Source organism: Pinus tabuliformis, chromosome 7 (genome assembly GCF_031772625.1).
Source record: "Pinus tabuliformis cultivar Carrire ecotype Pingquan chromosome 7, CPIR1, whole genome shotgun sequence".
Lineage (NCBI taxonomy): Eukaryota > Viridiplantae > Streptophyta > Pinopsida > Pinales > Pinaceae > Pinus > Pinus tabuliformis.
Genome location: NC_142293.1, coordinates 1,553,493,007 through 1,553,511,467, shown reverse-complemented (window position 1 = coordinate 1,553,511,467; position 18,461 = coordinate 1,553,493,007). Strand labels below are relative to the sequence as shown.

The following is an 18,461-nucleotide window of genomic DNA, read 5'->3' as shown; positions in this document are numbered from 1 at the left end:
ATTACAAATGGTATCAGAGCACATTTTCTACTCTGGAGCCTGTAAAGGGCATCTGCGCTAGAAAGAGTGTGCACATAGAAAGGAAATATATATATATATATATATATATATATATATATATATATATATATATATATATAACTAATACCACTGTTTTTGTTATCTATTTTTAATTGTGATGTACTATATTAAAATTTTGAACAATCATGGAAGGACCTCTATCCCTTAGCACTGGAGGAGAAGAACTATACGTGGAATTTGGGGGAGAGGGCAGTACTTCCTTATCCTCCCATTTGGTGAAAGTGGTAAAGAGCATGGAATTGGGGTTGGTTCAAATCCGTTGCAATAATGAGAAGTTGTTGAAAGCCAGTGAAGAACAAGAGAAGTTAATCAGAGAATGGATAGAGAAGTCTAGTCACAAGAGTGTATACATTGAAGAGATGAGGAAGATAGAGTCCGAAAAGTCAGGAAGTGGAGGGGAATCTGATCCTGAGTCACCAAAGGTGTATAAGAAGTGAAGGAAAGTAGAGTTACAAGGTGAATTTAGAAAGATCAAACCACCAGTATTTGATGGAGAGAAGGAGGAGGATGCAGAGGCATGGCTACTGAATATGACTAAATATTTTCAAGTATATGAATATGAAAGTAACCTGAAAGCACGATTGGAAATTTATCAATTGCAGGGTAAAGCCACACTGTGGTGGGAAGAGAGGAAGAGTGTTCAAATGCTTGAAGAAAAAACAATTTCATGGGAGGAATTTCAGAAGCAATTCAAGGCAAGATTTCTAAGTGAAAGGTATTATGATGACAGGGCTAAAGAATTCCATGAGCTGAAGTTGGGGAAAATGACTATGGATGAATTTGTAAACAAATTCACCAACTTGTTGCAGTATGTACCGTATTTGAAAGAGGAAAAAGCTAAAATTCAACATTTTATGAATTTCTTGCCAGTCTCCTACAAGGAGATAATTGAGTTTGATAACCCAAAGACCATGGATGAAGTGGTCAGAAAGGCTAGGCTATGTTATCAATAGTTTAAAATTAAAAATGAAGGTGACAAACTATGGAGGACCAAGGAAGGCAGTAGAATTGGTGGGAGTGTCAAGCAATAAAAAACCCTCTACCTGAAGAACTTTGGTAGAGATCATCAAAGAAGGAAGGGGTTTGAAGGAGTGGTACCATTTCTAGCTGAATCCTATACGGGTTCCAGAGTGGCAAAGAAAAAAAACAAAAATAATGGTATCGCCAAAGAACCGTTAAGGTGTTGGGGGTATGGAGAGTCGTATATGTTAAGGGACCACATTTCCCAGTCTATCCAAAACATCCAAGAAGTTCATGAGGCCACTACGGTTAATGATTATGCAAGGAACATAATGAGGAACAGAGCAACCCTGGAAAACCGACAAGCTGAACATCAGGCCACTATGCTGGGAACAGAAGGTAATATCTTAAACGAGTTTGTGTCTATTTTAATAGATTCAGGGGCTACTCTAAGTTATATTAACACCGAAAATGTAGAAAATGCAATATGAAAACTAGAAAAAATCATAAATGCATGCTTAGTGCAGCTAGCTGCTTAGTGCAGCTAGCTATAGGAACCAAGCAGAGAGTAACCCAACATGTGAAACAATGGCCTATTCATTTTAATGGATACTCCTCAGAGGTAGAATTGAATCTCCTTCCGCTTGGGTCATATTAATTATTAGTAGGAATGGATTGGTTAGAACAGCAAGATGTTGTTATAAATTGTTTAGAAAAATAGTAACATGTATAGGTATGGATGGGGTCCCTAGAGTAATTAAGGGAAAATCGAAACCAATATTCTTTACAGTTGAAAAGGAGCACTAGAAAAGGTTGTCAACAATATTTGGCGTAGGTTGAAGCTAGAACGCAACTCTCTGAAAGGGAGGAATTGGAACAATTCCAATCATCAAGGAATTCTTGGATGTTTTTCAGGAGTAAAAGCTTGGATTACCCCCATCACGAGATATAGATTTTACTATAAATCTAGTACCTGAAGTTGTTCCTATATCCAGGACTCCATATCGTATGAGTACTCCAAAATTATTGGAGTTAAAAATGCAGTTATAGGAATTACTACACAAAGGTTACATCAGACCCAACGTTTCTCCCTGGGGGCCACCGGTTCTATTTGTGAAAAAGAAGGATGGTACATACAGAATGTCTGTTTACTATCAGAAAATGAACAAATCAACAGTGAAAAATAGATACCCCTTACCAAGAATAGATGATTTATTTGATTAAGTCAGAAGAGCCATAGCCTTTTCAAAAATTGATCTGAGAACAAGTTATGATCAATTGCGTATTAAGGAGGAGGATATCCAAAAGATGAATTTTAGAACACGATATGGGCATTATGAGTTCGTGGTGCTACCATTCGGCCTCACCAATGCCCCTACGACTTTCATGTGTCTCATGAGTAATGTGCTACACCAATACTTGGACCGCTTTGTGTTGGTTTTCATAGACGACATTCTTGTGTACTCTAAAAACAAGGAAGAACATCAAGAACACTTAAGGTTGGTACTGCAAACATTAAGAGAACATAAATTGTACACAAAAGGCAGTAAGTGTGAATTTTTTAAAACCAAGATACAGTACTTAGGACATGTCATATCTAAGGAAGGGTTGGCAGTAGACCCTGAGAAGGTTAAAGCCATTCTAGAATGGCCAGTACCAAAGGACATATCTGTAGTTCATTCCTTTATGAGAATTGTAGGATAATATCACAGATTTGTAAAGGATTTTTCCAAGTTGGCATACCCCATCACCTTGTTACAGAAAAAGGGAGAAAAGATTGAGTGGATGGAGAAATGTCAGGAAAGATTAAATAATCTTAGGAAAATGTTGACCACGAATCCTGTCTTATAGATAACAGATTTGGATAAGGAGTTTGTAGTATGCACGGATGCATGCCTTGAAGGTTTAGGAGGGGTATTGCTACAGGAAAATGTTGTAGTAGCATATGAATCCCAGAAACTGAAGAAACATGAGCATAATTATGTTGTGTATGACCTGGAATTAGCTACAGTAATTCATGCATTGAGAATGTGGAGGCATTATTTGTTGGGCAAGAAGTTTGTTTTGATGACTGACCACATCAGTCTTAAATATTTTTTCAGTCAATCCAACCTGAATGCAAGATAGGCAAGGTGGTTAGCCTTCCTTAGTGAATTTGAATTTGAAATCAAACATATTAAAGGAAAGGAGAACAAGATTGTTGATGCATTAAGTCAGCATGCTCATGCTTCAATCACATATATGGGAGTAAGTGTAAGAACATATTTTGAGGAGCAGGTAAGGTTAGCTGGTCAAGAGGACCCACATTATCAAGAATTGTAGAATAAAATATAGCAAGGAAAAAAAACAGGGTATGGGATTAATCCTCAAGGATTAATTACCTACCAAGGTAGATGGGTCATTCCCAATGTTAGCCATACAAAACAGATAATTTCGGATGAGCCAATTTTTATGGATAATCAGAAAATTATAACTGCTCTACGAAAACAATTTTTATGGGCTGGAATGAAAAAGGAGGTAGCTGATTACTTGGAAAGGTGCCTGCAATGCTAGCAAGTGAATGTAGATCATCAGCATCCGGCGGGCTTGTTGAATTCCTTACCCATTAGAATGGAAGTGGGAAGTGATTTCTATGGATTTCATAACTGGATTATCAAGAACTCAATACCAGTAAGATTCCATTATGGTGGTAGTAGATGTACTAACAAAGGCAACACACTTTATTCCTATGCAATCCACCTTTGGAACAACACAAATTGCAAATATATTCATGAAAGATATCTTTAGATTACATGGTATACCAAAAATGATTATATCATATCGGGATGCAAAGTTCACCTCAAATTTCTGGAAATCATTGTTTGAAAATTTTGGTACCAAACTAAACTTCAGTACTATGTATCATCTGTAGACAGATGGGAAAACTAAAAGAATGAATCAGATCTTGGAAGATCTACTTCGAATGTATGTAATGGATAGACCCACAAAATGGGAAGACTATCTGCATCTAGCCGAGTTTGCCTATAACAACAATTATCAAGCTTCCATCAAAATGAGCCCCTTTGAAGCTCTTTATGGAAGAAATTGTCATACCCCTCTCAGTCAGAGTCATCTAGAGGATCGACTTGTACTTGGACCTAAGCTCTTGGGTGAAATGGAAGAAACAATGCAAAAAATTCAACAAAACATTAAAACTACTCAAGATCATCAAAAAAGCTATGCAGATAAGAAAAGGACTCCTAAATAATTTCAAATTGGGGAACATGTGTATTTGAGAATCAAGCCTCACAAAAGTACTTTGAGTACTGGAAGTTGTGCGAAACTGGCACTGCAGTTCTATGGGCCGTTTGAAGTAATGGATCGAATAGGTCCAGTAGCATATCAATTAGCTCTACCTGCTCATGTTAAAGTACATAATGTGTTTCATGTGTCGCTATTAAAAAAATATGTGCATGACAACTCTCATATAATTGATTGGCATCTTTTACAGGTGGAGCCCGAAGGAGATTTCTTGCCCAAACCACTACGCATTCTAGAGTGGAGGGAAACCGTACTATGGAATCGGCTCATTGCTTAGGTTAAAGTGCAGTGGCAACACTTTACTGCTAAGGAAGCAATCTGGGAAAAAGAATATGTCATGAAGGAAGCTTATCCTGAATTATTTTCTTATGAATAATAACACCGAGGACAGTGTTAAGTTTGAAGGGGGGGATGATGTAACACCCCCATTGTAAGTAAATAATTAGTCGTGTAATGGTTACCATTCTAGTGACTATACTAGGATGAAACAAACTTATTATAGTTGGATGTTTAAGTTTTATTAATAAAGTTGTTGATTTTATTCTAGGAATTACATTGGCTGACACCAGAGTAGAGGATGAAACTTGCCAGAATCTGAGAGGAATCAGATTCATCTTGATTTTTCCTAAAATTAAATAAAATATATATATGGATATATATGACATCTCGGTGGGAGATAAAGACAAGAATAAAACCACTGCAAGGGGAAAGGCATGCTTTTTATTTTAGGAAAAAGAGTGAAAAATCCTAGGCTAAGGGGAAACATAACCCCTGAAGACAGGATGCTACCAAGGAAAACTCTGTGAACATGATAACTTTAAATAAGAATTATCAAGGCTTAGTAGTGGTTACTAAGGCCTGACAAGTTATAATAGCTCGAGGGGGATTAGAGGTGAGTCAAGGATAGGAGGTATGGTGTGGTCAGCCATTGTTTTCCGTATCTAAGAGTACTGGTCAGAAATTTTGAACACTATTAAGAAATTCGATGGTCTTATATTAATGAAGTATAACAAAATTATGGTATAGATTAGAATAAGTGTAAATTCAGTTTTGTTCTCATCCTTAAGTGTGCAACTTGTATTTACAATTGTGTTAAGGAATAGTAATGAAGTCCGGGTGAAGTAAATGTGTTTCTTTTATTAGACGATAGTTATTATAGATTAAAAAATCTGATGTATCTCACTGAGTTATAAATTCTTTACAACATTATATAGTATATGTAGCGATTCTAGCATACTGTTGCAGGAGGGAAAGTAGTCAAAAGAATTAAACAAGAAATTGATGCATGTAAGATTAAGTAGTTTGCTGCAAGCATGTAGCTAACACTTATTTCACACTTCATCATTCTTTCTAAAAAATAAGAATACTTTGTTACCACGCAACATAGTGAGCGTGCATAGTAGCACTGATAAATCAGACAAATAACACCATGCCGAGTAGTACAATTAGAATACATACATGGAAATAAATAGAGTATATGCATAGTAGCACGCCTAGGTTAAACAAGAAAAACCACCTGTCAAATAAGCACAAGTAGGACACATGCACAACTATAACGATCTGATGAATAAATAAAATATCAACTATCACAAGGGAAATCAAATATATATATATATATATATATATATATATATATATATATATATATATATATATATATATATATATAGATATAGATATAGATATAGATATAGATATATAACTATAACCTTGTTAATAAATAAATGAGCAACAATGTGTTGAATAATAGGATTGAGTATGCAAAATCATTTATTTAGGTGAGGCAAAACATAGATTAGAAAAAAAAACAAATAAGTCAACAATATTACCATTCTACAAGAACTGTGGAATGGTGGTATCGACTTCCTGGAAGTAGAAATGATTCTAAGTGCATGCAAGGTTAAGCCTAAATAGAAAAACATGTTAACCATTTTGGATGCATGTATTGACACCAATTATTACAAGCTTCTATGTTGTAATGATAGAATATAATCACCTAAAAGCATAATAATCCAAAATACTGAATAAGTATAGTCAGTCTCATAGGAACACCCATCAAATATTAAGGACCCCTACTTGTGGGGAAACATAAAGGAGTAGGGTGGTACATATTAACAACCAGAACTAGGCACACCAACGCTGCAATGGTCCTAAGGAAGTATTGACCAGAATAGGGCAAAGGAGAGGGGCAACCTAGAACACCTAGTATGCATAGAGGGTAAACTAGTAGCAGAGAATAATACTGATACGAGATGCAGAATTAAAAGAAATGGTAAAAGTGATGTCTAAGCCCCAAACTACTGTAAAAGAAAGGACGCAACATTCTGATACAGAAGAGTTAACTAGAAAATCAAATAAAAAGGAAATCTGAGATATGTACTGAATAACACATGCCTGAAAATGAGAATGTAAATGTAAGTCTTGCTGTCATTATTCTCCATAATAAATTACATTTGTAAAACTGAGGAGAGCATGCCAATATTGGAGAAAATAAGTAACCATATGAAACTGCATTTTAACTGAACAAAACTCGCTACTAGTTAAGGAAGATTAAAAGGTTAAATCAGTAGTACATCAGTAGGATTTCACCATTTTGTTCTTTACATAGCTAAAATTAGAGAACATGGCCAACATGGCCAAGGAAACCTCCAAATCAACATACATAGAAACTGAGTTGCCAATAAATAAATTAGTCTTAGATTAAAACTACAAGTTATTTAAAGCCTTAACATAAGAAAAAACTAATGTAGTGAAATAGTTTTGTAAATCTACACCCAAAAAGGGTTAGTAGAAAAGTTGAGAAAACAAGAATGAAAATGAAAAACATCTATCCCAGAGATGGATTTTATATTGCCATTAAAACAAATATACATTGTACTTAGAAGGAAATTGAGATAAAGATCTCTTATGAACTTACAAAACTTAGAAATATCTGAAAATATTTCTACACATAAATGTAGCGGATAAATTATGTCCCTTGTCCAAATATGTTAATATACTAAAACATAACAAATATTCCAACAATAAAAGGTTTGGTTCATAGTACTATGGATATATGTGCCAACAGTGAACTTAAATTGAGAAGTAAAAAAAATTAGAAATAAATTATTTTGCCTACGCTCGCATGACCACTTCAAGAACCAGATGTATGCAAAACCAACCCAAGAGAACAAAAAAAGGTTAGCAGACCGAAGACAATGTTGATATTTGGTGAATTCAAATAGAGAATCCTCTGGGTACATAGATTGATATTACCTACAATAATGAATTTGAGAACTAAAAATCCTACATGAGAAAATGGGGAGTGTAAATTACACGAAAAACAAAAAAAACTCTTAGAAATGCACATATTACCTAGTGAAGATGGGTCCTTAATTGAAGCCTCTGTCCTTCCTACAATATTGCAACAAGTCATCTGTGGTTGTGGATGGTAGTCCTACAATATTAGGTGTAGCTAAAATATACTCAAGGGCACTTTGAATAGTGAAATCCAGAGTACATGTATGCACCCCAAGTAATGACTATCTCTCCATGATAAATCCCCAAATCTGTAAATGTAACCATGTTTAGAACAACCAAAATATGCACGAGAGTAAAAAGTAAGTATGATAATCTGGCATCACTATAAAATATCTATTAGGGTCGTATTCAGTGAGATAACAAAGACGATGGTTTTACCTGGAAAATTAAAAGACTTAAACATGCCTAAAAACTCTTGCCGAAAAACAAATTATCCATTGCAATAAAACTGGGTGTGATTTCAATGATTTGGAAATAAAGGAAAAACAAACAAAACAAAGTTCATGAGAAATGTCAATTCATATAAAATATCTAGGTAAAGCACAAATGCATTATAAGTTTTTCATTACTAGTTGCAAGCAAGGGTGAAGATGTGTTGAAGAGGTAACCTCAGAGATTTGCGCTAAAAACCCAACGACTAATTTCTCTCTCTTGTACATGACAACACTATTACAGTGTGACATAGAGGATGAAAAGGATGTTCGAGGCACCAAAATCTAAGGCCTCCATGATAGGGTAAGAAGCATAGCTCATCCCAATCCTACAACTGTTCGAATGCCTCTCTATTCATTATGCATTGCTCAGAGTATATGTCATCGCACAACTGACAAGACGAAACTTGGACCGAGTGATTTAGGGTTTGAGCATGTGCATGGAAAACCATAGGATCATCTTGATCCATCTTAGCCATCCACAGAAACCAAGAAACCCAAGTTTGAGCATTCATGTGATGTGCACATGGCGTTTTGTGCGATGGCTGAGGGGGATTGGCCATTAGTTTTTGAGTCATAAAATTTTCTACGCCTTTTGAAAAATTGTGCAGTGGAGCATCTAATACATGTAACATGGGGGATCATAACCTATGGATGAATTTTAACCAAATATATTTCTAGGTGTCGACTTTATTAATATTATACTATTAGCAAAACAACTAGTCCATGAGAACCTTGGAAGACATGTGCCCAATAGTTATATTACCCAAATACTACAATACCCAAGGAAAATTTAGTTTAATAAATTAATAAAGGGTAGGTCGACTTTATAAAAAACAAGGGTAGAAAATAGAGGAAAAATTACATCGTTGCCATGAGTATTAAGCTCATTGAACAAATTATATCCTAACTAAAATCTTATATTAAATACTCTTGTTGCCATGGCAGTCATTTATTTTAGGGGTAAGGCATAGGGTCTATGTGAGTGCCCAAGCAAGATAGATAGGAAGGGGAGTTACAACATAAGTTATGTCTAATATGAAGTAAGGAATGTAGTATCTTTATTCACACACACACACACACACACACACACAGATATATATATATATATATATACACATCAAGGAGGAGATGGCTATTATTTCAACAACTAGATAATAGAAGACAATATTTCTTAGTGTGAATATGAAAAATGAAATTTACAACAATGAAGAGGTATTTGACAAAATTCCACATGTGGCTAGCCCCACATGTGTGAGTGATGTTGGATTATGTGACATCCACTACTACCATGATGATCAATAAGGTAGGTCAACTTCAAAGAGGCATAACTTTCACATATGAGTTTTGATTGAGGAAATTTTCAAACCTTGGAAGTTAAAATATTTGTCTATAATTCTTTTATAGATATTTATGTAGAGTAGCTAGGGAGAAACTATGAGGCTTATCACAAGCTATTATTCTAGTCAAGATCTAACTACCACTAAAACTTATGTACAAAATAAAAATACAAGTCCATATTTTTAACTAGATTATGATGTAACTACATACATCTTTTTAACCTAAAATATTAGACCATCTAGATTGCATTGTGTTCTAGAACTATAGTTGAGGTACCATCAACTAGAACACCATGGCAGCTCTTTGATTCAATTCAAAATGTAAGCCATGCGTGCATACCATAATAGTGAAATGTCACAAGTAATAGCTGTGAAATGTCAACTTAAAGAATATATATTTATATCTATATATCTATATATATACATATATATATATATATATATATATATATATATATATATATATATATATATATATATATATAGATATATATATATATATATATATATATATATATATATATATATATATATATATATATATATATATATATTTTCAGAAAATGCTGACAGTTTCAGTGTCAACATTTTAGTTGTAATAAATAGTGAAATCATCGATAGTGGATCTATCAACGCTTTAATGTCTCATAATTATTTTTGAAAAAATTCGCTAGCAAAGAGCTTATTAACATTTTCGATAAAATTAGTGAGTTAAAACTCTGTTTTCTGTACAACATAGTAATTTTGGGCACACCTTCCAGACAAATGAGAATGAATTTTATTAAAAAGAAACAATTCTTTTGTCCAAAACGCAACCATTTAGAAAAACCTCTCTATGTTTTCTAACAAGTGTTATGGATTGAAATATTTGAAGGGATATTTGAAAGGTTGTTTTTCAGAAATTTTCAATCCTATTTTAGTAATTGTTTTCAAGATCATATCTTGGACAAATTTGAATGAATTTTATGAAACCAAAATATTTTCTTGTCCAAAATAGACCTATTTATAAAATAATCTCCTAGTTTTCTAACATCTACCACGATTTGGCGTTTTCAAAGGGATCAATGGACCCTAATTTTCAAGATTTCGTGAGGAAAAAGTTCATGGACAATTGTTGACTTGGATGCCACCTCACCAATTCGACTTGATAATCCTTATCTCTGGCCATGACCAGCAACAACATGAAATTTAGATGAAGATAGGATTAGGAAGTTTTCGATATGCATGTAATGTTCCAAATTTAAACAAACAACGATATATAAAGCAAAAACGATTCTCAACACAGAAAATTTTAACAAACAACACATGCTCATAAAAACTCCAGAAGTAGAATGAGCTGAGCCATTTTATTCATCAATGGAATAGTACAATAGTATGAATGAATGCAACTGGGCTTACCTCAATGGCAAGCATGACAGAATCCAAGTTATAAGACAATGATATCATGTAATGGAAAATGTCTGCTCTAATGCTTTGCGCTTCCGAGAAAACTACATTGTTGGTTGGAAAGGAACTACAACAAACTCCACTTTCACCACTCAGAAAATGCTACAAATTCAGCCACAAGCTCCTTGTCCAAAGCCCGGAGAAACCCAGAAATGGTTTGGCCCGATTTTGACCTCCAAAAATCAACCCCCAAAGGCACTGTGCTATCCTTAGCAATTATGAAGTGTCTCCCGCAAAGATATGGCTGGAAACCCCACTTCTGGTGCTAAGAAAATTCTGAAACTTTATATCTGGATCCTTATCGAAAACCGAGCAAACACAAAAATAGTTTGGCTTTATTTTGACCTACAAAATTCGACCTCTTTTATAGCCCATGCCCTCCAAACAACTCCAGAAATATGACTTACAAGGAATGACCACAAATTCCTCCTCCAAGCTCTCAAATGGAAGAAAACACCACTCCAAATATCTCCTCTAACCTGCATGGGAAATCTCATCCTTAAGGACCGATACTCTACCCACCAAATGAGCTCCTACAAAATGCTTCTATACTTGATCTGGATTTAAACAGGAACACAACAAATTACAGAGATAACCATAAACACAAAGATGCAGTGGAAATAATACTTCATTTGATTAATGTAAAATATTGAAATATGCTTACAAACAGAATTGGAAATAAACCAGCTAGGGCGATGGTAGCTTATCTCTGAGAAGAGATATGGTGGCTACATGCCTCTAAACTGTCTTACAATGAGGCTTGAAGGCCTATTTATTGTTGAGAAATAATGGAAAACCCTTCACATCCCGAAACCTAACCCTAGAAGATGAAATGCCAAATTGTGGGCCCCGTTTGGGTAAATTGGTATATCAATTTCCTGGGGTCGTAACTTTGGCATACGATCTCCGTTTGACGCATATAGTATCTCGTTAGAAAGATCTATCTGAGCACTACAACTTTGGGAAGGGAAACATGGGTCCATGTTGCCCCTAGATTTCCCAAAAAAATGTCGTTTAGGGCCTCAAAACGGCTCCGGAAGTTTAGGACCCAAAAAACTGCTATAAATAGTAAATTGTGCTACAATTAAGGAAACTGGAAAACTGAAAGGGATAGTTGTGGGGGTCCAAATGGGATAGGTGGGTGGCCACCAACATCCACCTGGATCAATACTAGCCCAGGTATTGTGAAAGTCACCCTGCCAAGCCAGAAGCTCAATTAGCTCCCAAACTCTCCCAGATGCTGAAAATCCTCCCCAGCCTCCTCTCCGAAAAATCTCACATCAAATCTCCAATGCTAAGCACCACCAATGAACTCAGCCTCCTCTCCATTGTGTCCCCCATTAATACACACAACCTGGAAGGGAATGCTACTGTTGGGAATCATAATCTGATCCTCCTCTTGAAGAAATGAAGAAAACCTTCCTAGGTTGGCACTCAAAGTTCCCCGAGGAAAGGGTGATCTCTTGGCATGAAGAACTCGTGCTAAATAGCTAGTGACTCGGCTAAGCATGTCGAGAAACCAAAGATGAATCGATATACTCCAATAAGTGAATGAAATGATGAGAGCTACCTTCATTATATAGATTTAGTGGATCACTTTTTCCCTCCTTTTTCCCTCCTTCGTGGGTTAATCACTAAGCCATCAATTTTCCCTCTCATGTAATTCGATCTATTGGCTTAGGAAGTGCTTATTTTCCTTGTGTGAACAAAACAAAAATAACTCACTTCTAACTCCTAAGTCTCCTAATAAAATCGAATGGGCCCCATCCCCTCCAAAATTGGCCCCAAAATGTAGAAATAAATCATGTTCCAAAATAATTTAGGAAGGGACATTACAATGCATGCATTTGATACGGTACATTATTAGTTTTATGTTTTGTAATTAATTTGTGCTACAAACTTGTTGTTAGTTTGCAGTATTTCCTATAAAGACAGTTTATGAAGAATGAAGAAGGATTGAATTTTATTGAAAAAGACATTAGCATTCTGTTATATTTGTGCACATCTTAAATATCTTGTAGTTTGATGAGAATTTGCATAAAATTCATGTGTTGTAGTTTCGTTTATGTTCTTTCTCTATTATAAAAAATCTTCTTCATTTTTAGAAAATTTTAATATTTGATATTGAGATTCATTAATGATCCTTTCTTGTATTTCTCAGTCATTAGTATTTGTTTTTCATATCCACTATATTTCTTTTTTCTTTTCAGTCTTCTTCTGCTAAACTTCTGAAATTGTCAAAGGAGTTATTGCTACCCTATTTCTTCTGTCCTTCTCCTTAGATATGTAGCATCATTTGATAAAACTGGACTCCATGCCAAATGGTGTGTTTTATATACATCCCAACAAATTTTTCATCCTACAAAATAAGTCTCGCCACAAAACTCAATTGCAAAACCTACTACTACGTTGAGTTTTAGGGAGAGATCCCTCTCTAGGTTGAGGGGCAATATTTCAACCTAAAAGAGGTTCGAGGTTACCTTGGAGGTTTTCCCGTAGTTGATTTTACTCTAAGTGATAACATTTTGGCATCGTTGCACGGGACGAAAAATTACATGTCAAATCATCCATGGGAGAGTGACAAAGATCAGATCTTCTCTTTGACGGTGAATAGACTATAAACACGGAAAGGTTGTGCATCATTCACCTAGCAACTCCAGTGTCAACTAAATCTAGAGCTCAAAACCTTCATGACGAATCCACTGGCCAAAAACTCAGTTGTCTAAAGAATTTTTTGGCGACTCCACTATCTTGAGATGGATTCCCTTTCTGCAAGGTATGCTCCTATGAATCGTGTTCATATTCCATGTTTTTGTACATAACGGAACAATTTAGAAAAACCTCTCCCCATTTTCTAACAGGTGTTACGGTTTGAAATATTCAAAGGGATATCTAAAAGGTTGTTCTCGTTTTCTAACAGGTGTTATCATTTGAAATATTCAAAGCGAAATCTAAAAGGTTGTTCTTTAGAATTTTAAAATCATATTCCAGACAAATGAGGATCAATATGAAGAAATCGAAGGAGGTTTTTGTCCACAACAGACCTATTTAGAAAAACTTCTGTCATTTTTCTAACATCTATCATAGTTTTTCCTTTTTGAAGGGATCATTGGACCCTATGCTTTAGGGTTTCGTGAGGAAAAATCTCTTGGACAGTTATTGACTTGGATTCCACCTCACCAAATTTGACTTGCTAATCCTCATCTCCAGCCATGAATACAACAACAAGATAATCTTTAGATGCAGATAGGATTAGGAAGTTTTGTATATGCATGTATTCGATAAAGTATGTTATTATTTTTAGATTTTGTAATTAAGTTTGCTAGAAACTTGTTTTTTAGTTTGAAATCTTTCATATAGTTTCTGAAGAATGAAGAAGGGTTGGCTTTTATTGCAAAAAAATTAACATTCTGCTGATCTTAGATATATTACGGTTTCATGAGAATTTACAGAAAATTCATGTGTTGTATTTCCCTATCAGGGTGTTTCTCTGCTATGAGAAATATTCTTCATGTCCGGAAAATATTAGTACCTGAGATTGGGATTCATTAATTCTCTGTTCTCATATTGCTCAGTCATTAGTACTTGTTGTTCCTATCAGATATAATTTTATTTTCTTATCAGTCTTCTTCTTCTAAATTTCTTAAATTGTCAAAGGGGTTATTGCTACCCTTCTTTTTGTGTCCCTCTCATTAGATCTGTAGCATCATTTGATAAAATGAGACTCCATGCCCAATGGTGTGTTTTATATACAATTCAACCAAATTTTGATTTTTGTCTTTGGCAACAAAACTCAACTGCAAATACTAATTACTCTATAGGTTTTTCAAGAATATTTAAAATTAAAAAAATATATATAAGAGGGGAAAATTTGACTTTTATATACTTTTAATTGTATATTGTCTTTGTTGTTACTTATAATTTTTTTTATTGTTACTTATTTTTCATTTTTGAAAACCTAAATAGCTTTGAAGGCATGTGAAACTCATAAAATCTGAGATTATGTGTATTACATAACTTAAACTTATATTTTCAGTACTTTTTTACCAAATTTTAAGTAACATTAACCTGAAAAAAACCTGAAAATATAAATATAATATAAAAGACTTTAGCTATATTTATGTGGATCAAGATAATACATAACTTAAACTTATATTTTCAATATGTTTTTACCAAATTTTAAATAATATTAACTTTAAAAAAAGTGAAAATATAAATATAAATATAAAATGCTTTAACTATGTTTATATGGATCAAGATAACCTCTTTTCAATACAATCTCATTAAAAAATAAAAAAATATAAATAATACATTTAAAAAAATGTGCATTCATTTATAAAAATGAAAATTATGTAAAAATATCCAACACATTAGTACATATAATTTAATTACAAGAAAAATAATTTAATTAAAATAAATAAAAGAAATACATTAAAAAAAATAACTTACAATATAAACAAGTTAAGAGACATATCTACCATTTCTCTATCTAAATAAATAAAATGTTTTGGGGTAAAAATGAAAACTCATATTTGAGTTACCAAAGTAATAAATAAAATGTTTTGGGGTAAAAATGAAAACTCATATTTGAGTTACTAAAGTATCTTAGATATCATTGAAAAAAATCTACCGTGTAGGAAAAATGAGGACTCACATCTTACCGAACTCTTACCGAACCTAACAAATGGAAAAATCTAGAGTGTTGGAAAAATAAATACTCACATCTGACGTAACAAAGTATCTTACATATCTTACCGAACCTGACAAATGAAAAAATCTAGAATGTTGGAAAAATGAATACTCACATCTGACCTGACAAAGAATCTTACATATCATCAATAAATCTAAATCTACGGTGTTGGAAAAATGAGTGCTCACATCTGACGTAACAAAATATCCTAGGTATCATCATTAAATCAACAAAATCTACGGTGTTGGAAATCGTCGTTCGAGCAACCGCTCTTTGAGTTTCCGCTCACCACAGAAGTCGAGGAAGTTCCGCCTCTAATTTTGCAGGTAAATTGATTTTCATATACTCTTGGATTTCCCTTTGTCATTACTGGGAAGATCTTAATGAAATGGCTGATCACAACGGGTGCTTTTATCTTGAAAAAATAGGTCACGCATTTCCATTGCGGGGGCTTTGTGGTGGGTGTGAGTTTCAACCATTGTCTGTGTGACGGACGAGGCGCAGTCCAGTTTCTCATGGGACTTGCAGAGATTGCGAGGGGAGAGATGAAGCTTTCCATTGAACCAGTGTGGCAGAGAGAACTTCTGAAACCCCAGCAGCCACCCCATCCGGTCCATTTTCAGCATGATGATCTTCTTGAAAGTGGATACCTCGTTAACCCTAACACTCCGCTGTCCACTGTGAAATCTGAGGACCTGGTCCTCGCCTCATTTTATCTCAACTCGGATGTTTTGCAAAGGATAAAACAGCCCATCGTAGAGGAGCTGAAGGAGCACTGTACAACGTTTGATGTTTTAGCAGCGTTCGCTTGGCGAGCGAGAACAAGGGTTCTGGGAATTCCTTTTCATCACGCTGTTAGGTTTATCGTCCCAGTGGATGTGAGGAGGGCGCTCAGCCCCCACCTTCCAGAGGGATACTACGGCAATGGTCAGTACGTCGCATGTACACGCAGCAGTACAGCGGAAGAGGTTGTTGATGGATCCCTTTCGCATGCTGTAAAGTTAATAAGGAGGGCAAAGATAGCAGTAAATGATGAGTACCTGAAATCAGGCATAGCGTTCCTTGAAATGAAACGCTCGCGTCAAGAAATCACTTTAACGCCTCCGTGTGTTGAAGATACATTTCTCACTGACTGGAGGTGGCTGGGATTTAACGAAGTGGACTTTGGATGGGGCGAGCCCTATCAGTAGTTTTATTATTAATCAATCATTGAAAGCGAGGCTTATCAGTGGTTTGTTGTTCAGAAGTAAAACGATCTCAGATAAGGAACCCCTCGTTTTAAGTGTAGAATTGTGATTTTGATATTACTTGGTACAAACAAATAGTTTATATTAATTTTTGTTTTTATAATTTTTCATTCGAGATTTTCACATTATTTTTTAAATCTCAATATCGATATAAATAAAGAGTGAGTTTTGATTTTCTTACGTTCATTTTATATATTATCTTCATTAACATATTTTTATTTATATTAATATTAAAGAAGATAATAAATACAATTGTGTTACGAGGAGTTTTAAATTAAAAAAAAAAAATAATGAATATATTTGTCTCGAGGACAGAAGTTTTACCATTAAGTAGGGAAAAAATGGATTGCAATGGATTGGAGTTTTGGATATAAAATGCTATATATGTATATATACATTTTGTTATTTTATTAACATTATCAACATTATAAGGTATATATTTTAATAGAGTATTAAACTAAAAAAATTAGTAACAAAAAAAAATTGTTTATTGAATTCAATTTATTATATGATAATTTATGGTTATTAATTAAATTAAAAATTATTTATTTTTAAAAAAATTATGTATATTATATTAAAATTTTAGAATAATAATATTAATACATGTCAATCAAAATTGTTGACTTTAATCCATTTTGGAATGTCATTTTATTATATAAATTAAAATAGTAATAATTTATTTCACAGTTTTTATTTAAATTAATTAATAAATATAATCTTTTTATATATAAATATAATTTATGTTATGATAACAATCGGAGTTATCTTTTGTAGTTGGGTATAATGGTTATTATTTTTTTCAAACTTTTACACTCAAAAATATGTTTGTATCATTAAAAAAAGCCTAACTCCAAAGGCATTGAGGATAATTGACCAGATAACCTCTTAATATTGAGGTGCATTGACCAATAGGAAATTGATCAATTGAACTAACCCTTAGAATTGTAACCTCTAAATACTTAGTAAATCTAAAATTAAATAAAATCTATATTAATATTTATAATATTTATTTAATAAATTAAATATATATATATATATATATATATATATATATATATATATATATATATATAGATAAAATTTGATTTTTTTCTAACTAAATAAATAAATATTAAATATAAGTAGTGTAGGTTCACAACAACATCATTATAATATCCCTCTAGTTAGCTAGAGTAAAAACTCTAGTAAAATGAGCATGGTTGAATTATTAAATATTGTTAATTCTTAATTCTTATATTGAGAATAATTTATAATCTTCTATCTAAATAAATTGTATTTCCAACTTGATGTATTTTTCAGTAATGAGTCATAGTTTTAGAAAACCTATGCATAAGTGATATTTTGTCCATAAGGCAAAAGCAAATTGACCTTGAAAATAATTGAGAGATTTATGGATGATTTATTGAGTGATTTTAGAATTTAGAAAAATATGATTTATGGAGTGATTTATAGATGATATATGGAGTGATTATAGAATTTAGCACAAAGCTTATTTATGCGATGCTTTTAGGATTTAGAAAATCTATTGCATTTTCTTAATTCTACTTATTGTAAACATATGAGAAAATATGAGAACTAATGATAGAATACATGTAGAATGCAGCTAAGAGAGAGGAAGGAGGGATTCCAAGCACACATTAAAAGATAACTAAATATGCTCTTTGAA

General features: G+C 33.5%; 1 pseudogene across 1 annotated transcript; it reads left to right on the top strand.

The window, feature by feature from the left end:
* The first annotated feature begins 12,695 nt into the window (after positions 1–12,695).
* Positions 12,696–16,808, top strand: LOC149253860 (taxadien-5-alpha-ol O-acetyltransferase pseudogene; annotated as a pseudogene). Its single transcript, XR_016265479.1, has 3 exons — positions 12,696–12,713; positions 15,761–15,874; positions 15,977–16,808. The product of XR_016265479.1 is annotated as a taxadien-5-alpha-ol O-acetyltransferase pseudogene (transcript).
* Positions 16,809–18,461: the final 1,653 nt, after the last annotated feature.